This window comes from Apodemus sylvaticus, chromosome 14 (genome assembly GCF_947179515.1).
Source record: "Apodemus sylvaticus chromosome 14, mApoSyl1.1, whole genome shotgun sequence".
Classification (NCBI taxonomy): Eukaryota; Metazoa; Chordata; class Mammalia; order Rodentia; family Muridae; genus Apodemus; species Apodemus sylvaticus.
This window is the reverse complement of record NC_067485.1, coordinates 15706515-15732461: the sequence shown is the minus strand read 5'-3', so window position 1 is coordinate 15732461 and position 25947 is coordinate 15706515. Positions and strand designations below refer to the sequence as shown.

The following is a 25947-nucleotide window of genomic DNA, read 5'->3' as shown; positions in this document are numbered from 1 at the left end:
GGACAACACTGGCTTCTTTCAGCACTGGGGCCGCCTGGTGCCTGGCTGCTCAGCTGCTGCTCTCTCATTCCTTCTCCTGACAGCAGCTCGATCGCTTTGCTTCTGACTTATTAAATGTCAGCCTCAGATGAAGAGGAGACCGAGCAGTTGCTCTGGGTGACAGGCAGGCGACTGGAGGAAGGGCTGCGTGTCCCTTCTTCTAGAGGCACAGGGATGCCTAGGACAGAACTGATAGCCCTTCTTGGTCCTGCCCCCAGCCACCCCTAAAGGCTGCTATGGGTGTCATTACTGACCACACCAGCATCCCACACAGCATGGTGTGTGGACCAACACCCAGCAAGTCTGTGAGGGAGACTGTAAGTGTGTCCCTCCCAACCATGATACCCACTGTCCTCTCTTTCCAGGGGTCAGGCCGCACACTTGGACCCAAGGAACTTTTCTGTCCAACTGCCTGTGTCAAGGCCAGCGGGCAGCACGATAGGAGGGGCTTGGACAACCATGAAGGCCTAGCAAGGGAGGGGCTGCAGCACCTCAGCCCCGCCTCGATGGCCTTCCGGCCTGACTCAATTCAAGCACCTCCAAGGATGGATACAGCTGGTCCCTATGTCACAAGAGCACAAAAGGAATGAGGAAACCAAGAGACAGCAAAGTATCATAGAGCAGAGATACTCAGCAGGAGGGGATTAGAGAGTCAGTAAGGAAATAAAGAGTATAGTTGAGGCCAACTTCCCCACCTGCTGTTCAGGGGAAGCGCCAAAAGACAGCCTTTCAACAGACCCCTATCAACCAGGAAAAGGCCTAACCCCACAAAAACCCAAGACACAGAAGAGCAGGCAGGCAGACCTACCCATCACCTGCCCAGCCACTTCCTCTAGCCCCAGGAAGCTGCTTCTCCTCAGACCAAGACTTGCAGTCTAGAAGGCCCACCTGCAGCCCTCTGGGCCCCTTAGGAAACTCTGCACCACTTCCTGGTGAGACTTGCCAGGTAACAGCTGGAGCGTGACCCCACTCCTGCCCCAGGGCAAAGCCCATAAAATGAGAAGCCCTGAAAAGAGATGGAATCTGTGTTCCAGGCTGTGCAGGAGCTGAAAGAAATGTGTGAGTAGGGACCGCCCTGACACCCACTGGACCCACAGTCTTGCTGGCACATCCAGACACTGGCCATCTGCTTCCCTGAAGGCCCATTCCTTCATCCATCTACCCCTAAGCCCTGACCCTGTCTACGTGCTCCTTAGACGTGTCATCCACCTTTCTCACTGACCTTGAGGCAATGCCACAGCTACTGTTCCTGCAGAATGTGGGGTGTTGGGATGATGATGTTCATCCCTGCATAGCAGAGCCCCGGTCCAGCAACATCACTGCCACCATGAAGCGGCCAGGCCAGCAGCTGCTGACTGAGAAGGACCCGTCTGCCTGGGACCAGCAAAAGGTTAGACAGACCCAGCCCAGTGGCACTGTGGCCAACCTCATCCCACACCTACCTTGGAGGCGTGGGGGTGGGGGGGCAGGCTGTGGGGTCAGGCACCTGCAACACTCCATACCTCTCCACCCACAGCTCGGGTGCGGTCGGGTCACATACAGGGAAATACAGGCCTGACCTCATCCTGCTCCCAGCAGGGGTGGGGCCTGGCAAGCTCAGCAACACAGAGAGTTTTCAGAAGCCATGAGGGACAGCCACCAGAGTGGCAGGCGATGTTTAGGGACAATACTCAGAAAGACCCAGGCCTGGAAGTTCAAGGTCAGACACACAAACTTGGGACATGGTGGCACACATCCTAACACATGGATATGGGCACAGGACAACTGTCCAGACAACCAACGCCTAAAGGAAACCCAGGAGGATGGCAAGTCCCCAGATGCTGCTGTCTTCGGTGGCCACGGCCACCACAGGCTGTTTCCTAGTTGGTGCCCGCTGCCTTATACTCTGACTTCACTAATTTCATAGTTGGGTTTGTGCTGTTCCTGTTTGTTTTTGAAACAGGATCTCACTGAGCCCTGCCTGGCCTCAAACCCACGTGTAGCCAAAACTGACTCTGAACTCCCGAGAGCCTCCCGAGATTGCCGGTGTGTCCCATCGTGCCTAGTTCCATGCAGTGCTGGAGATCAGACCAGGGCTTTTACCCACACACTAGCTAGGTAAGCATTCCTCTCACTGAGCTACATCCTCAGTTCTAGTTTTACAGGCTTCTAGAACCCACAGGTCACACAGAGAGTAAACTCGGGTGCTTTCCCCTTCTCCCTGGTGTTCCTCGCAGAGCCCCTTCAGCACAGCTGCTGCGTATCCTCTACAGAGGGAGTGCGTGGATCCCACACACAGAATTAGAGGGATCTCCTCTCATCACTGTGCTAAGACAGCATGTGCAGGGCAGAGAGCGGGGACTCTTTCACTGCTGTCAGCACACTCCATAGAACTGTCACCAAAGTGACACTGGATGGGAAGAGGCCAACAGGCCACTGAGGAGCAGTGGGATGTCCTCTTAGGAAGAACATATGAGACCACTGAGCTGACGTTCAAGTCATGGATCTAAACCAAACATGAATGGTTGCTGGCTAGTGTCAACACACTGCCAGGACCCAAGACTGGACTCCATCCTCCTCCTAAAATGCCTTTTAGGGCCAGAGATGGTTTTGTAGGTAAAAGTGACTACCATCAAGCCTGACAACCTAAGTTCAATCCTGCATGGTAGAAGCGGAGAACTGAGCCCAGCAAGCCGTCCTCTGACTGCTACTTGAGACACACACACACACACACTCTCTCTCTCTCTCTCTCTCTCTCTCTCTCTCTAAATAATATAAAAAAGAAAAAGCTTTGGTTGTACTCCCACCCCACACATGTGCTCTAATTCATTCCTGAAGCCTTCCCTTAATCCATGCAAGGCAATTCAAACTCACAGAATAAAACCCCAGCACAGCCGCTGTGTCTTAACACGGACACCTCAAACCTTAAGAGCAGAGCACGAACGCACAGGTTTCATCTGGCTGACAAATGAGACTCTAGTAAAAGCAGCCAGCAAAAGACAGGAGTTGGGAAGCAGCTAGAGGCTCAGTCAGGCAAGGCGTCAGAACGAGGTCCACCTCCAGAATGAGTCCAAAGGAAAGAGAGAGCGGACTTTCTCAAGCCGTCCTCTGACCTCCACAAATGTGCCTTGGGGTGTGTACCCCCGCTCCCCACCTCCACACAAAGAATAACTAAATGAAAAAAAAAAGAGTTGGGAATCGGTGTTTTAAAGCAGAAAGATCTGGACACTCAGCCCCTGCTGATGAGCGAGGGGAACAGACAACCCAGCAGAAGTGGTAGCAAAGAGTACAGCGGAAAAGTGACAGGACTCGAGGCTGGAACGGCTCACCAGGGCTCAGGGACGGGCAGTGTGACATCGATCTCCAGCAGACACTTGCCACTGCGGAGGGAGGGAACTGGGAACGGGATCCACTTCCAAGAGCCTTTCCAAAACTAGGCCAGCAAGTTTTACCAAAGCCAAGAGCCACACACCCAGGGACCCAGAAGTGCCCCACCCTGAGGTCAAGGCCTCTGAATGACAGTTCTGATGCAGCTGAGGGTATCTGTGGAAGCGCTGTTTATCCTGACTTCCGGTTTCCCTGTGGCTGCTCTCACCAATTACTAAAGCCCAGAGGCTTAAAACAACAGGAACTGATTCTCCCATATCTCTAGAGGATAGAAGCCTTATTGTCAACATCACTGGGCCAAAGTCAAGGACACTGTTAGACCCCACTGCCTCCACAGACCCCCAAGAATTATATCCAGGCTCTCCCTGGGTGTGGTGGCTACAACGGATCCTAGCTTGTGGGGCTCTTGGTATCCCAGGTTCAAGAGCAGAACTGGCCTCCCCCCCCCAGACTACGAAGCCTTCGATCTATAATCTGCAAATGGAGACCTCTTAGATCCCAGCTAACCAGCAATCATTTCGTTCTGCCTTAGTCCTCAGATCTCACCAGAGCCCCATCGAGGTCTGGGGAGACGGCTCAGCGGGTAAAGTGCTCACTGTACCAGCATGAGGACCTGGGTTGGAGTCCCCAGACCCCGAATAAAGCCAAATACAGTAGCATCTATCTGTAACCCCAATTCCCCTCCAGGGAGATGGGAGGTGGATACAGGGGAAGCCCTGGAAGACCATAGGTCAGTGAGTCTGGCACACACAAAGGAAACAGACAAGTAAATGAGCCCGTTTCATTAAGGTGGACCTACTGAGTCCTCAGACCTCCACAAGAACATATGGCACAACTATGTCCTGGCACATGACACACACACACACAGACACACACACACTAAAGGGGAAAAAGTCAGAATACCTTCCAGACGTTCAGAGCAATGTCTGAGGGAATATTAAGCACCACAGGGCCCAGGCAAATTGGGATAAACCCATCCTGGCAGCCTAGTGCTCCAGAGTCCAGCTCATGCCACAGAGCCTTCTCTTGATTCCTCTGTCTGTCTGTCTGTCTGTCCTCGCCTCTGTCTCTGCCTCTGTCTCTGTCTCTCTCCCTCTCCTAAGAGGGCGGCTGTTGCTGCATTTGGGTACTCCCAGATAAGCCCAAATGAGCTCTCCATGAAAAGACCTTTAATCTGCTCATCTCACAGGGGCTATTCCCATACGACTGCATTATCACGGTGCTAGGGTCCCCACCTGACATCCCTGGGGGAGTTACACAATCTGCAGAAAGCCCTAAGAGCAAAGAAACACGCAGCGGCTGAGTGTGGGTCTCAGAGTCGGGTGTGCCTCCCATACGTACCGCTGCCTGCACCACCCCGCTTGCATGATTACCACACTCAGGCCTCCCAGGTTCTCAGGGGAAGAGAAGATATCAGTCTACAGCGTCCTCAGGGGTCTGCGTTATCTGCCTGAATGAGCAGTCCCCCTGGTTCAGTCAAACACGCACCGTCCAGGATCCTGATGGCCGTGACTTCTAAACATGAGACAACATCGAGAGGGGAAGACGACCGCAGATACAGGTTATCTGGGGTGGGCTCCTCGTCCAAGTCTCAAGACAGATGTCCAGCTCAGAGGACACTCAGAAGGGCTCAGCTAGAAGGGATCCCTGTGGGACCAGCTCTGCACATGAAGCCCACCAGAGATGAGACACACAGCCTGTGTCCTAATGGCCCGTCCTTTTAAATGTGATGTTAGATCTCTCCACACACCCATATACCATCTCTTCTCCCACTTGAGCTTAGCGATCTGGCCTGGGGGTCTGTCTTCCCCAGCAGGTTAATACGTGCTGTTTACTTAGGCCTTTTTGCTACAGAGAACTCTCCTACAGTTGTGTGAATAGAAAACAGCTGAGATGGGCCAGCTCCTCTGCGGCAGATGCCCTGGGGGCCCGCGGTCCCACCTACCCTCTGGGAACCAGCACCCGCACGCTGCAGGACGGCAGGCAGAAATCTGTGAGGCCCAGGCTTGTAGCTGGGAATTCAATGGTGCATCCAGAAAGCCACTCACTGCAAGGCGCCATGGGCTCCACTCATGGGCGTGACAGCATCAGCGCACGCAGGCTGTCTGTGGAGAGAAAGCAGCCCTTTGTGGGATATTAATAGCCCGGCCAGATGTGGGAGTGTAGGTCTTTTCCTAGAGCTGTGCCGGGTCCCCACAGCTGCACAGGCACCAGCCCCTCCACTCAGGCCACTCAAAGCAAATCACGTGGTATTGGGGTGGGGGTCAGGTATTTATGAGGTGCCTTTCTCCATAAAGGCATGGGCTCATACAAACACAACATGAAGGCCAAGCAAGCCACCACTGCATACAGGACACAACCATGATATGGAAGATCAGCTACAAACAAGTGCACTGTGTTTTTTATTAATGTGGGAGTGCTCTATATGTATACCTGCATGCCAGAGAGGGCATCAGATCCCATTACAGATGGTTGTGAGCCACCATGCAGTGGCTGGGAATTGAACCCAGGACCTCTGAAAGAGCAGCCAGGGTTCTTAACCGCTGAGCCATCTCTCCAGCCTAAGTACACTCCTATCTTTACCCCATCAGAAGACAAAGACAAAGTAAGCCTGCACAATGCTGGGCCTTCAGTGTGAGGTCTCACCTCAGGCAGGGCAGGGCTGGTGCCTCAAGAGAAAAATGGTCCCCGTGGCAACGTGGCGATCCTCTAGAGCACCCACAGACGCCTGCTTAGGAGCTGTCCTTAGAAACCCCGGAATATTACTTAGCCGCTTGCCCAACCCCAGCAGGCTGGGAGCCAACTCAAACCCAAGACAGCCATAACGCTCCAGATCCACGCTGTCGACACATACAGCGGACGACATACACCACTGACTGCATGGACAGCCAGGGCATCAGAGTCCATACTTCTCATGATCTATCTCCTTTAATCCAATACACAAATACGCACAATACGCCCACCCTCCTAACATGTACTTAACACACTTCAGAAAGGGGCACTGTGCAAAGCCTTCTGGGTGCTCAATCTTCAAAGCAGGCTTTGGCTTTGAACAGCCACACTCCTGCACCTTGGCCAGGCACAGTACTCGTTTGTGGAACTAAGTGGAATGGGTACTAAGCACAGGAGAGCAATATGTCCCATCTGGGGCTGCTAATATCAATATTTGGCTGAGGTGTGCTGAGGTGTGAATGTTTCTGGTCACTATAAATGAATACCTTGCTGTGGCCAATGCCAAGTCCCAGGTCAGGGCTGGCCCCTCTGTGCTTCCAGAGGCTGGACAGTGCAAAGTTGCATATCTCCTGTCACTTCAGAGACACTGGAGGACCCGCTGTCTTGGACGTTTCTCCTGCAATGCCTGCTGGTGATCTACACAGTGGTCCTAGTATCTGGCTGATGCCACAGAAGTGAGTTCTGTAAACTAATGGGTCTCACAGCTTCTGGCTCTGCACCTTCTAGACCCTGGATGCCCAAGTGGATGCCCAAGGGGAAGAGCCTGGGTATTATTCCAGGTCACAGCCTCTTAGGACTGTGCCAGCAGGACCAGAGAGACCCTCCGGTGAAACACATGGAAGTACTTAACTCCCCTTTTACTGTCATTTAATTAAATCTACAATGGCCCTGCTCAAAGCTTATATTTTAGACACTTATTAAAAATAAGGCGCCCCTCCTATATAAAAGTTGTCAGTCGCAAGGCAGTTGAGCACACTTGAGGGTAGCACACTTGAGTACCACGTGCACTCAGGGGCAGGCATGCTTATGGGACAGGGATGCCTGCCTCAGCGAAGCCTGCTCCAGGGCTGGGCACTCTTGGGCATTGCTGCAGCATACACACAATGGGCTTGGTAAGGCCTCATGGCTGGGGCTGAGATTATAGCTAGCTGGCTCAGAGCTTATGAATACTTCTTGCTGTTGCAGAGAACTGGATTCCAGCTCCCAGCACCCACAGCAGGCTATCCACAGCCACCTGTAAATCCAGACCCAGGGGATACAATACCCTCTTCGGACCTCTTTGGGCACCTGCACAAATGTAGCACAAACACAGACACAGACACACATAATAAATAAACACATCTTAAAAAAAAAAAAAAGAAAGAAAAGATGAAGCCAAGCATACTGACACACATCTTTAAGCCCAGCCTCAAGGCAGAAGCAGGCTGATCTGTGAGTTCGAGGCCAGCCAGGTCTACATAGTGAGTTCCAGGACAGCCAGGGCTACATAGTGAGACCCTGTCTTAAAAACAAAACAAACAAAACACAAGAAAACTACAGAATTGTGGGGAACCAGCCAGAGCACAGGAAAGACAGGACTTTAAAGTTTGGGCAGCTTCAAAAGTGCAATGAGACACAAACCTCTTTACCACCCATGCTCTGTGTGCCCCCTTACTACATACACAGGCAAGAGCATGGTTATAAGAACAGAAATGCAAGTGAGGTATAGCTTCGTAAGTTGCCACCAAGCAAGGCCTGTCCCTAATCCCGACGTCTGCCCTGATGCATGCTCAGGATTCCCAACAGAATACTGAGGGATCTGAGGGACCCAAGCACCCCAAACCGTGCTCCTTAGCCAGGTCTCTCAGAACCTTCTGGCTGCTGCCTTCCCTGCCTGGACACACCAGCTTCTCCCAGAGGCCACTCTTAGATTCTTGGCTAGATTTCCACCATGGCGTCATAGAGACGGGCCCCCAGGGGCAGCAGTAAGGACAATGCCTGCTTTGTCCCCACTCTGAGGACCCACTAAAGGCAAAGCAGCTCGCCTGGGCCACTTCACGCTGGGAAAGATCCTGAAAATTTATTTTAGTTTCCACCTCGATGCAAACCCTACAAAATACAGCTTAATAATCCTAAGTATTTCCTTTCTAGGCAGCCTTTTATATGCAAACTACAGCCACCCCCTTATCCTGGGGGGTGGGGGGGCTGCCCTCCAAGACCTCTGTGGAGTGACAGACAGCGTGGAGGGTGCTCTATGCCTTTTCAAGCACACAGAAACCTAGGGCAGAGTTCGTTTCTAAAAATTAGACACACTGAGATTGCAAGGATGGTTAGCGATCGGTCCGGAACAGCAGAGAGCTGCGCTAGAGTGAGCCCTCTCGCCCCTGCTCCCAAACACTCCACTGTGCTGTGTTCTTTCTCCTTGTTGATGTCAGGGAACAAGCAGGCACACAGTCAGGCAGCAGACAAGGGCGCGACTGTATCCACGATATGAAAACCGAGGCTTGGGCATCCTCCGAGCCACCAGCTAGAGTGCTGTGCTAACAGCCGGCCAACCCTAACCCAACAGGGCTTCCAGACAAGACTCAGACACTTGAGTTATGCCCAGCATGGAGACAAAAGCCACGTTGAGAAAGCCCACTGGATGCAGGTGTGTTCTATAAACCTTCAGTCAGAGCCACTAACACCCCCACCCCCACCCCCACCCCGGAAAGTGCGGTTTGGCTGGCTGCTCTGTGTCCATGCCTTGATCAACCAGGAAGTGGCAGGCACTTGGGGGCCTGGGATGGGGTTGACCTGATAAGGACAAGCAATGACGGGAGACAGATGTCTCAGTGGTTGGGAGGAGGCCACAGACAAAGCTGAAGACGCCCCTGAGAAAATGGCTGGGGTATGATGCCTTCACCATATGGTGCTTTTTCCTCACCCGTGACAAAAAGAGTACCAATACCCTCCTGGAGCTAGCGAGACAAGGTGGCATGGCTACTGCACTTACAATAGGGCCCAGGTACAACAGCCCCCCTGAGGCCTAGACAAACCCAGAGGGCCTCTGCTGTTCACCAGCTGAACACACTAGTGGAGTGACCATGGAGGGCTGGCATGTCAGCCTCCCGGGCCCTACCTGAGCTGCCACCTCCACAGACTTCCCTGCTCCGTGGTCAAACTGGAGCGCACAGGAGAGAAGCCAGGAAGCTTTCTAGGGAGGGAAACAGGCTACCTGCAAAGACCCAGTGCACGCTCCTGAACACAGAACCCCCAGGGGATTTTTTTTAGGGGGAGCAGTAAGGGTAACTCCTGCCAGGACTGAACCCCAGCTTTCTCCTGTCTCGCCCGGAAGTAGGAAGTTGGTGCTGACACAGGTGTTTTGATGGTAAATCTTCATTGTCAACAGACGGGATTTAGAGTCATACAGAAGCACGCACTGGTGGGTTTCCAGAGAGATTCAACTGAGGCTAGAAGACCAGCCCTGAATATGACTGCTCTGCCCCATGGGGTGGGGTTCCAGGCTGAATAAAGAGAAGCCAAGCTGAAGAGCAACATTGTTTCCCTCAGCTTCCGGACTGCAGATGTGACTAGATCTGGGCAGCCCCAAGCTCCTGAGGCCCACCCGCCATGACAGGCTTTGTTCTTAAAGGGAGCCAGAAGGAACCCTTCCCTCCATCATTAAGTGGCTGTTGTCCGGAATTACATCACAAAAGAAAAGTGAGGAATTCACCGTCTTGATGTGTTTTACCCAGAAGCCTCTCCCTGGCAGCCACTCTCCCTCCATCCACACAGAGCCATCAATGCCCCATCCCTCACCCAGACAGAGCTCTGACAGAAATGCCTAGGTTTGCCCGGACAGCCTTTTCTCCGTTCTCTAATCACACCACAGGGGCCAGGTATAGAACCACGGTCTGCTGACTCATGGTGCCACCTCCCAGGGGAATCTTCCATGGTGGAGGGTTTGGTTACTCACCTAGGAATCAGTATTGTCAGACATGTCGGTATTCAGAACTTGGCTGTGTTTCCGCGGTATCACCAGGGTCTGAAACAAGAGTTGGAATGAGTAGAACCAAAGTGAGTCAGACACGCACACACTAACATATATGCACACGAGACTCCGGAAGAGTACTGCCCAAGAGAGCACTCTGTCATAACGTGTGTGGGGCTCGTCAGCACATCCGCCAGGTGAACCATGCAGGACAACCCCCACCAGGAACAGGAAGGGTGGTGGCAGTGTCTGCCTCACCCTGACTTAATTTTCTCTGGGCTAGCCAGAATCAGAGCAGCAGAGTGTCCCCCCTCCTTATTTCACACACACACACACACACACACACACACACACACACACAAACTAAGAGAATCGGGTGTGTGGAAAGGGGCAGAAGATCATAGGCTGTCAAAGATAATCCAGTCTTCACTTAAAAAGAAAAAAATGGCATTTTGAGGCTGGAGAGATGGCTCAGCAGTTAAGAGCACTGACTGCTCTTCCAGAGGTCCTGAGTTCAATTCCCAGCAACCTCATGGTGGCTCACAACCATCTATAACGGGATCTGATGCTCTCTTCTGGTGTGTCTGACGACAATGATAGTGTATTCATATATATTAACTAAATAAGAAAACAAATAGATAAATACAAAATGGCATTTTCGGTGAGTAAAGGTGCTTGCCCCTCTGGGCCAGTTTAAAAGATTTATTTATTTATTTGATGTATGTGAATACACTGTAGCTGTACAGATGGTTGTGAGCCTTCATGGGGTTGCTGGGAATTGAACTCAGGACCTGTGCTCGATTGCTCCAGCCCCGCTTGCTCCAGGCCCTTGCTCCGGTGCAAAGATATGACATTCTTGAGTTTGCTTCCTGGGACCCACAAATGGGAAGAGAAACCTCTCACAAGCTGACCTCTGACTTCCCACGTGTGCTGTTGTGCACACTTACACAAGCAAACATTTTAAAAGCTTTTAAAAATGATTACATTTAGCACACCTCCAATGCAGGCCCTGAACTAGAACCACACGCTAAGAAATGCCGGTGTTAGCACACGGTCAGCCACTTAAAGCAGAAGATAGGGGAGGAGGAAACCAGGAGTACTCAACTTGTGGGGTTTTTTAAAAAAGTAATCAAAGCGGGAAAAGTTTTCCACACAAAAAGGAACATAGAAACAGTAGGCAGAAAATGCCAGAGCCACCTTTCCTAAGGTCTCCTGGAAGCGCCCAGAGCCCCCATCCAGAGCATAAAACTGCAGAGGGCAAATCAGAGATGGTGAGGGTTCGGTGTCATTAACTACAGGAAGAATAAACAAGGGGTCATTGCCTCTGCTAGGTGGGCAGGGATCTGAAATGACCCATCACCGGGGCCAGGGATGGGGACAGCCCAAGGAACTCCCAACACCGTCAGGAGAAGGACTGACTGGCCCGACCGACCGACACTGGGAAGTATCCTGCTACTGTTGGAAGAGTACCTCCCAGATCCATGTGTTGAAATTTGGCAGCCCCATTGTTCTGGTATTAAGAGGGTGACACTCAATCTCTATATTCCTGTGTTGCTGGTACTGGAGGTGGGGCGTTTGCAAGGTAATTAGATGAGGTGATGAGGATTTGGCCTCCATGAGGACATTAGCTTTAAAGAAGAGGAAGAGACCCGAGTTCTGCATGCTCGGTCTGTCTCACCGTGTGATGCCCTTGCCGTTAAACCCAAACAGCAAAAGGTGCCCAACGGATGCTAGCACCCTGCCCCTGGACATCCTAGCTTCAAACTGTAAGCCGGATAAAGCACCCTTCTTCACAAGTTACCCAGCTAATGCAACAGAAAAAGGACCAAGACTCAGACACAAAGATGTGTCAAAGGACATTCTCTGCATCGTACCAGTGCCATGGAAACAGTCTCCGGGACCATTGGCGGGTGACCAGAGTGAGTGACAGCTTATCCAAATGTCTGTGTCCTAGGCAGCTGTAAGAAGGCAGTCACCCTCTATGGAGGTAAAGTGGCCCAAGACAGAACAGAGCTGGACAAAGATGGCCAGACCAGGACTTTGGTTCTAGCTTCAGGAACGCCTGATTAGAGTGGGTAACTGAGTGTCAGGAGACCGTCAAGTAGGCAGCCAGAGGCTTTCACACCACGGGTTTGGTTGGGCAGTCAGAAGACAACTTGGGGGCTGGAGAGATGGCTCAGCAGTTAAGAGCACTGACTGCTCTTCTGAAGGTCCAGAGTTCAAATCCCAGCAACCACATGGTGGCTTACAACCATCCGTAACGAGATCTGACACCCTCTTCTGAGTGTCTGAAGACAGCTATAGTGTACTTACATATAATAAATAAATAAATCTTAAAAAAAAAAAAGACAACTTGGTCACCTCTCTGCTAGTGACACTTTTACCTTGCATACTCTAGCAGACATATGCCACAGCCCACTAAAAGGGAGCAATCAACCTGCACACATGCATCCATATATAAACATGCACACATGCCTAGGTATAGATACATGTGCTCCAAATGCACCCATCCAGAGACACTGTAAGAGGCCCTTCTCCCAGAAGCCCTACCCATTCAGCCACCAGCTCTGAGATATGCATTCTTAGCCACTTCTACTTCCTGGAGACTCCCCACCCACCACTCCCGCCCCGCCCTGAGCCTCAGCCAGTGGTTTTCACAGAGAGGAACTGCCACAAGTGAATGAAAAGCAGATCTTTGGTTCCCAGTGGGAACCCTGGTCCTACAGCGCTGAGGGGAGCCCAGGAAAATACATTCCTAATGTATTCCAGGTCTGTGAGGCACGGGTCTCTGGGGTCACTCCTGAGGAACTGTTCTTCCAGGGAGAAGCATCCAGTTCAATGATTCTACTGAAAAGCACTTTCTGTTTCTTACAAAAGAAGGTAATTCCAGGAGGGATGCTCTGCTGGAAACTCAAGAACATCAATGGAAGACTCCCGCTACTAACAACCCCAAGAGGCCCTGGTACCCATGGATGCTCTATCTCAAGCCTCCAGTGGCTTGAAATTCTCTCTCTCTCTCTCTCTCTCTCTCTCTCTCTCTCTCTCGCTCTCGCTCTCGCTCTCGCTCTCTCTCTCTCTCTCTCTCTCTGGCAGGATTCTCTTGGTTACTGGCCAAAACTGGAAGCAGGGTTGGAGTCCCTCAGTGGGAAGGCCTGGCAACGTGTGTCAGGCCCATCTGGGTGAACGGACAGTCCAGGTCAGCAAGCCTTCAACACCATACCCTCACTCTGAAGGACTGCAGGTGACAATGGTGACCACACTGGCTTCACCTAAGCCCTGAGCTCCTAGAGAACCCATGCTGGGGTCCAGAAAGGCCACTGCAAAGAAACCCCTTCCCGACACCAGATTCATGATACCATTCTACCCAGACAAGGCCAAGCATAGAGACTTCCAGGTCTGACTTGGTACCCCCAGGAAAGCTGTCACTCAAACAGATCCTGGGGACCAAACCCTAGGCTTCCCTCCATCCTTAGATCACATGGCTCCTAAAGTTCATGTGACATAATAGGATGATCTGCAGGGACATTCTAGCACCATAAAGTCCTGGTACACGTTCACTCCTATACCACACCTAGCCCTTCCCTGCAATCTACAGCCTTCAGGACACCCGCTCTCCCACTGGTGTAACCCTGGGGATACCAGGTCCTCATGGCCAAAGGGTGGACCTGGCCTTTACATCCCCTGACCAAAATCTTCTTATTGAGCTCCCATTTGATTTTTATTTTTGTTTTATATTTTTGTTGGGGGAGATGGCATCCACCCTCTTGAGCATGCTAAGCAAGCCCTCTGCCACCAAGCTGAGTACTCAGAGCCTTGCTTTTTACTTGAACTTTTACAACTAGAGCCCCAAAGGCATTATATAGCAACATGATCATACAACTAAGCGGAAGCAAGAATGATCCAGTGTATATATACGTGTGTGTGTGTGTGTGTGTGTGTGTGTGTGAGAGAGAGAGAGAGAGAGAGAGAGAGAGAGAGAGAGGCAGACAGACAGACAGACCGACTGACTGACTGACTGCCAGAATAAATCCCTATTAGGTTTAATCTACCCTTGGAAGAACACCATATTGGTAGAAACTGGGGTGGCCTAGACATCATAAGTATCATGAGACCCTAGGGTCCTGTGGCCAAAGGATTTTCTGAATGACAAGCTAATAACTGGACAAACTCCAGAAGGCTGTGTATAGTAACTACTCCTAGCTGATTCGGTGAAGAAGGGACGTTTTGGGGGACTGGAGTGGGGGTGCAGCTTCAATAATTCCCAAGCTGCATAACACGGTGCCAGAATGTCCCTGCACATCATCCCATTATGTCACATGAAATTCTTCTCAGTAACAAAACACTATGAGAAGTCAAGGGGCATTGGGATGGATTTCCAGTGGACACAGACTGGCTTTTCCCACGGAGTGGGCACCCTCTCCACTGCCCTGGAACCATTTGTACATCCACAGAGGACAGTCAGTGTTGATGTCAGTGGTGTGTGACTTACAGATTGGCACAGTCAGGAATCCATCAATTGCACACCAACTTAAAGGTTACCTAAAAGTCTGAGACTAGAAGAAAGGAAAGGACACAATACTGAGGTTAGGGCACAGGGGATGAGTTGGGGGGTAAGCCATGAATGGAAGGAGAGTTGGGAGTAACCCTGTATTTCTGGGGTGGGGGTGGGGCAGGCGAAAGAAGAGTGAGGCGCTAACCAGGCCCATGACAGCAAGAACCCAAGACCAGAGACTCTCAGAAGAGTCATAGCTCTCAGTCCGTGCCTGACTTTTAAGAATGCACCGTGTGGTGCACCATGGGGCTCACCAGCCCATGTGACATTTGTCAGGGGCACGCACCAGTGAGCCAGACATCTAAAAAGATCAGGAAGTTCAAAACCATTTCCTGACTTGGGCTGAGGAGATGGTTCAGTTGATAAGGTGTTTGCCTTGCAAACATGAGGACCTGAGCCTAAGGCCCGGAACTCATATAAAAAGTTGGAAATGTGATGTGTGCTTTCAATCCTGGGACTGGAGAGTCAGGAGAGTCCGTGGGTCTCACTAATGAATCAGTAAGTTCCAGGCCAGGGAGAGAGATCTTTACAAAAATAAACTAGGAGGCATCTGAAGAATAAGTCAAGGCTATGATGCGGCCTCTATATACACAAATGAACCCACGTGTACCTGCACACAAATGTGCACATGAAAACACACACTCACGCACATTCTACTTAAAACGAACAAAGAAAGAAAGAAAAATAGCTGGGAAATCAACTGAGTTCACCTCACCTCGATGTGTGTTCATTTTCATTTCTGTCAATCTGGATTCTCTTCAGGGCTGACAAAATACTTCCGAAAGCCTGGGGCAGAGACATGGGCTGGAGCTGCCCAGGGCCTTCCTTTCCCCGAACTACCTCAAGGCAGCAGGAAGACCCGGTATGTTGGTGTGGCATTATACCTACATCTACAGCATCTGCTAGATGTGTGCACATGTTCAGACACACCAATACTCAAAGATCACATGAGCATGTGCATGTGTTCACAGGTACCCAGTACACAGAAGCCCACTCAGCACCTCAGCGAGGATCACTACTGCTTAGAGCATGTGCTGTGTGGTAGTCAGGTGTCAATCAACCTGGGAGCACCGCCCTGCTCGAGAGCACGTCTTGTCAGTGTGCACCTCCTCAAGCCCTTTCCCACTGCCCTCCTCTGCAGTCAGTACCCAGCATGCAATGCCTGTAAATATGGTAAGAATGAGGGCCAGCATCCACCTGTGCAGCCTGAGCCCAAATCTGAAGCAGACACAGTGGCAGAACCTTCTGGGAGGACACTGCTCACTTCCAACCACTCATGTGACCACATAACCAGAGGCTTTTAAGTCCCAAGCTCCAGGGGACAGGCCCTAGAAGGGCTTTTGTTACTCTTTCACAAGCCACCAGAGCAGAAAGTAAAATGTCACCAGCACCCTGGAGGAAAACTGAATTAACTTCCCAGCGCTTAGCCTCTCCTTGAAGGTTACCTGGGGTTCTCCTGGTTGCTGGGGCTGGGGTTTCCATAAGCAGAACCCCCACCCCCAACCCCAGGGAGCACTCTTCTGTAACAGCACCATCTCTGCCACTTCCTGGTACCAAGTGTGGACCTGAGCACACGCCCCGATTACCACCCTGCTCTTAACTGCCCAACATTCCAGAACCAAGATGATTCGGTGTAAACCCGCAGAGTCTAGAAAGATAAAACACAGTATCTAAGAGCTACTGGATAGCTCAGCATCCTTGGAGCTCCTGTTCCCTTGGTGCCCACAATTCAGACTCATGTGGACCTCTGAACACAAGGGTTCTACATACATTCAGAAAATGAAGCTCTGTGCATATATAGTCTTTGCCCATTGTCATTTTCCCTATTCCTACACGCACTGACATGGCACATATATCATCTTGGAACTGTAAGGTACCTAGAGGTGGCTGACGTACACAGAGATGCTCACCACTGAGTACAAGCACCATACCCTCATGGAGAAACCCCTTGCATTTATGAATTCTAGCATCTGTGGAAGGTTCTAGAACCCATTCTATTCCCTTAGACACAGATGGACAACTGCACACACCTGAGCAAGTCACCTGACGGAGGAGTTGATTTTTATGTCCTTTTTCATCCCTTCAGTTTCTGTTTCAGGCATGCATGTGTATACACACACACACACACACACTATGCAAATGAATGTTTGTTCATGTGGAAGCCCAAGGTAATGTCAAGAATCATCCCCAATCACTCCCACTGAGGCAAGGTCTCTCAATCAAGCCCAGAACACATCAATCACTTGCCCCAAGCAGCTCGCTTTTAGGGATCCCACGCCTCCACCTTCTATGAGTGGAACTACAAGCAAGTCACCATCCCATTGGGAATTTACATCCTGGGGTCCCAAACCCAGATCCCACACGTGCACAGCAGGAACTTCAGCCACCACCTCGGCCACCTCATCCTCTCAGTCATTGTTATTTAACACAAAGTGTCTGAATACAATATACCTAACTATATTCTGAGGCCAGTCTGAATGACTGAGACTCTGTCTCCACAAACAAAAGCAATGGATCACTTTATGAGCGGAGGGAAGATGTGGTTCTTAGAAACCCTTGTTTGTTTGTGACCACAGCAGAGGTTAGGCAGTGAGCATTGTTTTCTTCCTACCATGAGCTGCCAAGCTCCTCTGCCACGTCCTCACCTAAGCAGACTGCTGATCCCATGTCACACACCGCATAGCCACACTGACACAAAGTGACAGCAGACAGCTGCAGAAGACTGAAGGCAGCCCAAGGCTCAACAGCAAGAGGCAGCAGGCACAGAGGCCATTCTGGGGACAGCACAGGCCAGGACAATCGCTGTGTTCTGCCTGCTTAATCCACAACTCATCGTTACTTCAAATTGGTGCTCGACTGTAGCCTGGGGTCCCTGCAGCCCCTGCTCCCCTCTGTGATGGGACTTTCCAAATCCTCTGCATTTCTTTCAAAGATACTTTATATGTATGTATGCAAGCCATGTGTGTGCAAGAACCCACAGAGGTTAGAAGAAGCACCGGATCCACCAGAGTCACAGGCTGTCATTTGGGTGTTGGGAACCGAACTCCAGCCAGTGCTGGGTGGCCAATCACGGAGCCATCTCTCCAAGACCCAAAACCTTCTTTCTATTCCTTAAAAGTCATTCTGTTTGAAAGCCCAGCATGACACAGATTTTTTTTTTAATCAGATGAAGCAAAATTACTTGCCTGAGGAATTACTAAAAAGAGAGGGGATGAGGGAGGTGCTTTTCCCCTCACCTAAGATGCTCCAATGTTTCGGGGCAGGAATCAAGATCTACATCCTCCATCATCCCAACAGGGCAAACGGGGACAATGACAATGTGCCCTACTGAAGGACACAGTCAATTGTCTTCAATCCCACTTAGCAAAAGCCAAGGAGAGGGATGCTATGGAGGCACGCCAGAGCTGCCCACAGCAGTCTGAGCAGTCTCACCCCAGGACCTCCTGGACTAACTCTGCAGGAAGAGAATTTCAGGGTGAGTCATGTTTTAACAAAGTCAAAGTCACGCTTGTTAACCAGAGATGCAGCATAGTACATTTATGGATGCTGCTTAGAAAGCCATACTTAGGTATCTTTGCAATGATTACATACTCTCTCTCTCTCTCTCTCTCTCTCTCTCTCTCTCTCTCTCTCTCTCTCTCACACACACACACACACACACACATACACACACACACACATTTATATGTACATATGGTGTATGTACATATATATGTACAGATTTTATAGCTAAGAATCTAATTTACAACAAGATTTAAGGTTTAAGCTAGGTTTTTAAAAATTATTATCTTATGTATGTGGGTGCTCTGCCAGTGCGTGTATGTGTACCACACGCATGCCTGGTACCTAAGGAGGCCAGAAGAGGGCACTGGATCCCCTGGAACTGGAATCAGATGGTTGTGAGCCACCAGGTGGGTGGTGGGAATAGAATCTGGGTCCTCTGAAAGAACAGTCACAGTACTTGTAACTGCTGAGCCATCTCTCCAGCCCCTAAGCTAAGTGTTAAACTTAAATTATATGAGCTGGTTTGTTTAAAAAAAATTAAGGGTTTTCTTTTGTGAATGGAACTGTCAGGTACACTACTCATGTGCAGGGATGGCAGAGGCGTGCCGCCACAGGTAAGTGCAAGCATTCCGGCCTGTGTAAGCACAGTTAGCTTGTTTTCTAAGACAGACTGTGCTCACACTCACTTTATGGTTGAAGGTGACTGTGAACCCCCTGGTCCTCATGTCTTCCCCTCCAGGGTGCTGGGATTGCAGGTGTGAGCCACCACACCCGGTTCACACAGCACTGGGGGATGAAACCCAGCGCCTTGTGCCTGTTAGGCAGGTGCTCGACCTCCTAAGCCTCGCTCTCAGCCCTCTTGGCTAGCTGTTTTTAACAGCCTTGTTTGGGATGTCATAAAAAAGACAAGCACTATTTCTGGAGGCAACTTTGATTTTTTCCCCCCAGTCTTGATCCAGCTTCTAAATCCCAGCCAGATTCGGCAGAATAAGCCTTCCTTCCACAGCCCTATGATTTTCCTTCTTCCTCTCTTCCTCACTCCATTTGGCAGGCCTGTCTGGGCTTTTCAAACAGGCCAACAAGCAGCTTTTATGGAACAGCAATGAATCTGTTCCTTGGAACAGTCACCGGGAGGGCGAGCCCTCGGAGACGGGAACGAGCTCATCCACTCTGGCCTGTAAGCCTCCTCTCCCCTCCCTGTGGAATGAAGCCACCGCGGTTCTCCTCTGGGGCTGCTCCCAGGTAGCAAGCTGGCCCTTCTGGAGACACTGCAGAGGCGTGGGTCACTGGGGTGCTTGTGTGTTAGTTGGCTAGTCCTGGCACCACCCGCCACCAGGGCTACAGAGTCTTGGTGTTCACCCTGACACACCCCGCTGGCTAGTCCCTTGAGAGGAGACGGTGGAGATGGTACCCTGGGCATGAGGCAAAGGAATAACACTAGCATTAAAATCTACAATACATGAACAAATGTCCAAATACCACCATCCGCAAAAAGAGAGGCTCGCCAGTAAAAGCCTATGAACAACCACAACCATGAAATGCCTGGTTTGGAAGAAAACACCCTGTTCTTTTTGGGGGGGTGGTGGTATAGAATAGAGTTTATTCAGGGCAGAGGATGGGAGTTAATGGGGTAGTACTCCCCATTGGGGTAGAGGCAGAGAGAGAGAGAGAGAGAGAGAGAGAGAGAGAGAGAGAGAGAGAGAGAGAGATATGACAGATAGCCTCATCAATATTGTAAGCACTAAGGAAACTGAAGACATAATGAAAACTCCCAGAAAGAGACATCAGAAACGTCTCCGATAATTTGATTGGGAAAGCCTATCCCATACAATAAGAACTAATAACAACTGTATCTAGTCTGTTCTCAACAACGGGAGCGGGGAACAAGGAGGCTGACGTTACCTGGACAGCAAAACAATCATTTCCGGTATATTAATCTCAGAAACAAAGGAAGATAATGAAAAAGGAAAAAAAATGACTCTACCTATTTGATCAATATATCTTAAAATTTTATTTTGGGGGGTTGTGAATGTCACCCGAGCAAAACACTTTGGTACCCTTGGAAATAAATTTATATGGATAAACTGTGGTCAGATCTTATATCTCAAATGGAGCTTTTCTAATTAAAACGTGTGTGTGTGTGTGTGTGTGTGTGTGTGTGTGTGGTATATGCAGTTGTAAACGTGTGAGAACATAGGTCAGCATCAGGTGTCTCCCTCCATGGCTCTATACAATATTCCCGAGGGGAGCACACATCTACCATGTCTCCCATGCAGAGGGCTCTCCTTTTACCTTTTGGGGTGGAGCCTCTCTGGTTGTTTCTCTCCCACTATGTACTCTAAGCAGCCGATCACGGATCCTCTTGTCTCCACCGGCTGTCTCGCCATAGAAGTGCTGGGATCACAGATGTGTGGGTTGTCAGAAGGGAACTCACCCCATCAGACTTGCACGGCCCGCGCTTTTACCCGAGCCCCAACTAGCCTGTGTGCGTATTTATCTACCCATTTATTTTTGTTTTCCTGCTGTTTTCAGACGGGGCTCTCTCACCAATTGGCTGGATGAATTAGCCAGTGAGGCACCCCTCAAATATTCCCATCTCCACAACCAGGGCTAGGATGCTGCCACGTCTGGCTTTTGGGTATCGAGGAATCAAACTCAGGGTCACATGCGCATGCAGCCAAAATGGCAAGGTCTGGGTTCAGCGAGCGACTGGGCTTCAATGTGTACAAAAAAAAACCCCAAAACCCATTCCTCCATATGTGCACATGTATCATCATGCGCACACACAAGTCTGCACATATATAAGCATACACACACACACACTATACCAAGAGAAAAAATTTATAAAATTGCATATAGATTAAAAAATAAAGGTAAAAACAACTAAAACGTTTCATAGGCATATATAAAACTGTCAAGTAATAATAAAGAAGAAGCAAGCAGTAAAAGGAATTCAAAAAAAGCCTAAAATTTGAAGTGGTTCCTGATGCCCCTCCGCAGATCTCACACGCTGCACACCAGGGTGTTTACACAGCATTCAGAGTCGATGTTTGCTCCATACACGACTGAGGTGCAAAGCGAACGCACAGCCTGAACGCTGTCATTACTGGGAGAACGGACACCTCGGGACAAACCATCAGGACACCTCAGGACAAACCAGCTACTCCTCAGGACAAACCAGCTACTCCTCAGGACAAACCAGCTACTCCTTTGGAATTTCAAGGAATCACGCCTTTCACCTTCCAGAGAGAAAAGCAACCGGAGTGTAACACAACACATCCAGGGTGCAGGGTGTGTAGCCCCATTCTTGGCCACACAATAGCCCTGTCACCTGACACTCAGGTTTACAGTTTCACTTACCTACCATCAATCACAGTCCAAAAATATCCACAGGGTTTGTTCTACATTTGTAACTGCTCTATGTTCTTTGTTGAACATGTGTGTGCGCGCACGCACGCGCACACACACACACACGCGCACACACACACACACGCACCTTCATCGCCTTGCAGTACCCTGATGGGCTATGCATCCTCTTGCCCACTGTCTCTATCATGTATACACTATCCACTCAGCACTGTCTCAGTTATCAGACTGACTGCCTGAGCATCATAGGGCCTGAGTTCCAGTAACTGCTATCCTATTGAGAGAGAGAGAGAGAGAGAGAGAGAGAGAGAGAGAGAGAGAGAGAGAGAGAGAGAGAGACTGGGATTGAAAGTGAGTGTTAACACACATGCACTTGTATTAGAGCCCCTTTCAATGAGAGCATCATCCTAAGTAGCTTAGGCAGGCCCTGAAATTGCAATCCTCCCATCTCATTCTCCCATCTCTTCCTCCCATCCATCCTCCCATCCATCCTCCCATCTCATCCTCCAAGTCTGTCCTCCCATCCATCCTCCCATCTCATCCTCCCAGTCTGTCCTCCCATCTCATCCTCCCATCCATCCTCCCATCTCATCCTCCCAGTCTATCCTCCCATCTCATCCTCCCAGTCTGTCCTCCCATCTCATCCTCCCAGTCTGTCCTCCCATCCATCCTCCCATCTCATCCTCCCAGTCTATCCTCCCACCCATCCTTCCATCTCATCCTCCGAGTCTGTCCTCCCATCCATCCTCCCATCTCATCCTCCCAGTCTGTCCTCCCATCCATCCTCCCATCTCATCCTCCCAGTCTATCCTCCCATCTCATCCTCCCAGTCTATCCTCCCACCCATCCTCCCATCTCATCCTCCCAGTCTATCCTCCCACCCATCCTCCCATCTCATCCTCCCAGTCTATCCTTCCACCTCATCCTCCCAGTCTATCCTCCCATCTCATCCTCCCAGTCTATCCTCCCATCCATCCTCCCACCTCATCCTCCCATCCATCCTCCCATCTCATCCTCCCAGTCTGTCCTCCCATCCATCCTCCCATCTCATCCTCCCAGTCTATCCTCCCATCTCATCCTCCCAGTCTATCCTCCCACCCATCCTCCCATCTCATCCTCCCAGTCTATCCTCCCATCTCATCCTCCCAGTCTATCCTCCCATCTCATCCTCCCAGTCTATCCTCCCATCCATCCTCCCACCTCATCCTCCCAACCATCCTCCCATCTCATCCTCCCAGTCTATCCTCCCTCCATCCTCCCATCTCATCCTCCCAGTCTATCCTTCCACCTCATCCTCCCAGTCTATCCTCCCACCTCATCCTCCCATCCATCCTCCCATCTCATCCTCCCAGTCTATCCTCCCTCCATCCTCCCATCTCATCCTCCCAGTCTATCCTCCCATCCATCCTCCCATCTCATCCTCCCATCTCATCCTCCCAGTCTATCCTCCCATCCATCCTCCCATCTCATCCTCCCAGTCTATCCTCCCATCTCATCCTCCCAGTCTATCTTCCCATCCATCCTCCCATCCATCCTCCCATCTCATCCTCCCATCCATCCTCCCATCTCATCCTCCCAGTCTATCCTCCCATCCATTCTCCCATCTCATTCTCCCAGTCTATCCTCCCATCCATCTTCCCATCTCATCCTCCCAGTCTATCCTCCCATCCATCCTCCCATCTCATCCTCCCATCCATTCTCCCATCTCATTCTCCCAGTCTATCCTCCCATCCATCCTCCCATCTCATCCTCCCAGTCTATCCTCCCATCCATCCTCCCATCTCATCCTCCCATCCATTCTCCCATCTCATTCTCCCAGTCTATCCTCCCATCCATCCTCCCATCTCATCCTCCCAGTCTATCCTCCCATCCATCCTCCCATCTCATCCTCCCATCCATCCTCCCATCTCATTCTCCCAGTCTATCCTCCCATCCATCTTCCCATCTCATCCTCCCAGTCTATCCTCCCATCCATCTTCCTATCTCATTCTCCCATCTCACACTCCATAGTCATTGGTATTGTGAGTGTGCAACAGAGATGGGCTTGTTGTTAAACTCCTACTGTGCCTGATTCACACAAAGTCTGCTGTAGGAACATATGCACTGCAAACCAACGGCTCAGTACAGCAGTGGATCTCAGCCACACCCGCTGCTGTAAGCAGAGATAATGGCACTGTATCTTGAGCGGCTGCTGACGCTGACCGTGACCTTAAAAAGAAATGAATGCAGAGTTGACAGGCCCATCTTTCAGTTACAAACGACAGAGCTAAGGGCCAATGAGGGGGCCTAATGTTTGTCACGCATGCATGATGTCTGGAGCTCGGATCCCCAGGGTTCATGTAGATGCTGGGTGGGCACACTGCAGCCCACTTGTAACTCTAGCTTTAGAAGGCACAGGCACTCTGAGTTTGGTTGAGACACCCTGCTTCAACAAGGAAGGTGGAAGAGAATTCTAGAATGATTCTTGAAGCAACCTCAGGCTTCTACATCCACATATAACATACACATACATGAAAACACATATACACATGCATATGCACATACAACACACACACAACACAAATATGCATGCATAGACAACACACACACATACACACCCCACATATATACATGTATAGACAACACACACACAGTGCCAGATTCTCTTACAGGTCCTTCCTGGGTACCACCCAGAAAAGAGGCAAAGCAAACAAACAAACATAAATAAATACAACAAATATAAACAAAATGGGGCTTCATACTCACATCCACAGAATGACTTAGGGTCCCACAGGGATAAGAAAATGGCCTCTGTCCCAATGGCTCCAGCCACACTGGTGTGACTGACATGGGGACCAGGGTCTGTCTATACACAAGTGTCCCTTCCTCCCCGTCACACTGTGCCTCACTGGTTTCCAAGAAACCTGGCTCCAGTGATGTCCAGATGAAGCCACAGCTTCCAGACACCTGGTGTCAATAAACCCTGGGGACAGCCTCAGCCCGAAGCAGCAGTACTCAGGCCTGCCAGCCCTAAGGAACCTCTGCACCTCCTGCGTGTCTGAGGCTGGGTTAAGAAATCACTTGTCTTTTAATCCAAATAAGAGCATCTGCAAGATTACACAGGACACATAAACATAAACAGATCTCCTCCTCTCCGCTGCCAGCCATCTTTCTCTGTATACAGTAATGCAAGAGTCTGGTAAATGAACTCCACAAACTCCGTTTCAAGCTGCGGTTCTTTTTTCAAGCTCAGACATACTGAAGCTGTCCCTAGAAACCAAGGAGCCTCAAGAGCCATTTGTGGCCTTCTTAAAATGGCTACACTCTTGTACCTTCAAAGTTGGACAATTCCCAGAGCAGCCTAGCTCAGGGCAAAGGTTCAAGCATGCAAATGATCAAGCCATAACCTGCAGGCCTCTCCTGACCCTCAAAGAACAGGAAATGGTGAGATGGGCTTGTCCCCTACCTGCCACAGACTTGTGGGTAACTCTTCCTTCAATGAGAAGCTGTGCCAAGGTTCAAGTTGGCGATTCTGGTTTCAAGTCAGAGGTGGTATCCTGCCTTTGAAAGGACCAGCTGGTAATTCCAAGAACAGTGGCTCTTGCCTTAGGACCTGAGGGTGGGACACTATGGGCGGCGAGTGATTCTGTCACACTCACACGCCACTGCCACTGCCAAGATCCGCCCCCCCCACCCCCCAGTGGCCCTGCCAGCTTCTCAGAACCATCGGGCAGAAGATGGTCTAGTCACAAACCTCAACCAACCCCAGGCTACTCGGAAAGACCTGGATTCCTGAGAAACAGCTAAGTTAAGACTTGGCAAGAAGCCCCAGAGACCAGGAAACAGGGAACCCTGAGGCCTACACCCTAAGACATCTATGGGTTAGACCAGGCCTTCCAGCTGGGCGGTGGTGGTGCACGCCTGTATCCCAGCACTCTGAGAGGCAGAGGCAGGTGGATTTCTGAGTTTCGAGGCCAGCCTGGTCTACAGAGTGAGTTCCAGGACAGCCAGGGCTACACAGAGAAACCCTGACTCAAATAAAAAAAAAAAAAGAAGAAGAAGAAGAAGAAGAAGAAGAACAGGCCTTCCAGACCCCAAAGTTCCTTTTTTTAAAGATTTATTTTATGTATATGAGTACACTGTATCTGCACAGGTGGTTGTGAGCTATTATGTAGCTGCTGGGAATTGAATTCAGGACCTCTGTTCGCTCCAGCCCAAAGATTTATTTATTATTATGTAGCTGTCTTCAGACACACCAGAAGAGAGTGTCAGATCCCATTATGGATGGTTGTGAGCCGCCTTGTGGTTGCTGGGATTTGAACTCAGGACCTTCGGAGGAGCAGGCAGTGCTCTTAACCACTGAGCCAGCTCTCCAGCCCGACCCCCAAAGTTTTGTGGCATTGTCTGTGAGCCTGACTCGGGAAGGAGGCAGGACACAGACTGACTCCAGTCTACA

General features: G+C 50.5%; 1 protein-coding gene across 4 annotated transcripts in view; it reads right to left on the bottom strand.

The window, feature by feature from the left end:
* Positions 1–25947, bottom strand: part of Sema4d (semaphorin 4D) — a 93545-nt gene that overhangs the window by 51199 nt on the left and 16399 nt on the right. For 2 of the 4 annotated variants that reach the window (XM_052157152.1, XM_052157155.1), the window contains exon 2: positions 10076–10144. The exons of 1 other annotated variant lie outside the window; for it this stretch is intronic. The gene's annotated coding sequence lies outside the window, so the exon portion shown is untranslated. Of the gene's footprint in view, positions 1–10075; positions 10240–25947 lie in introns of those variants that run through there. One more of the 4 variants, XM_052157156.1, reaches the window with a different exon arrangement.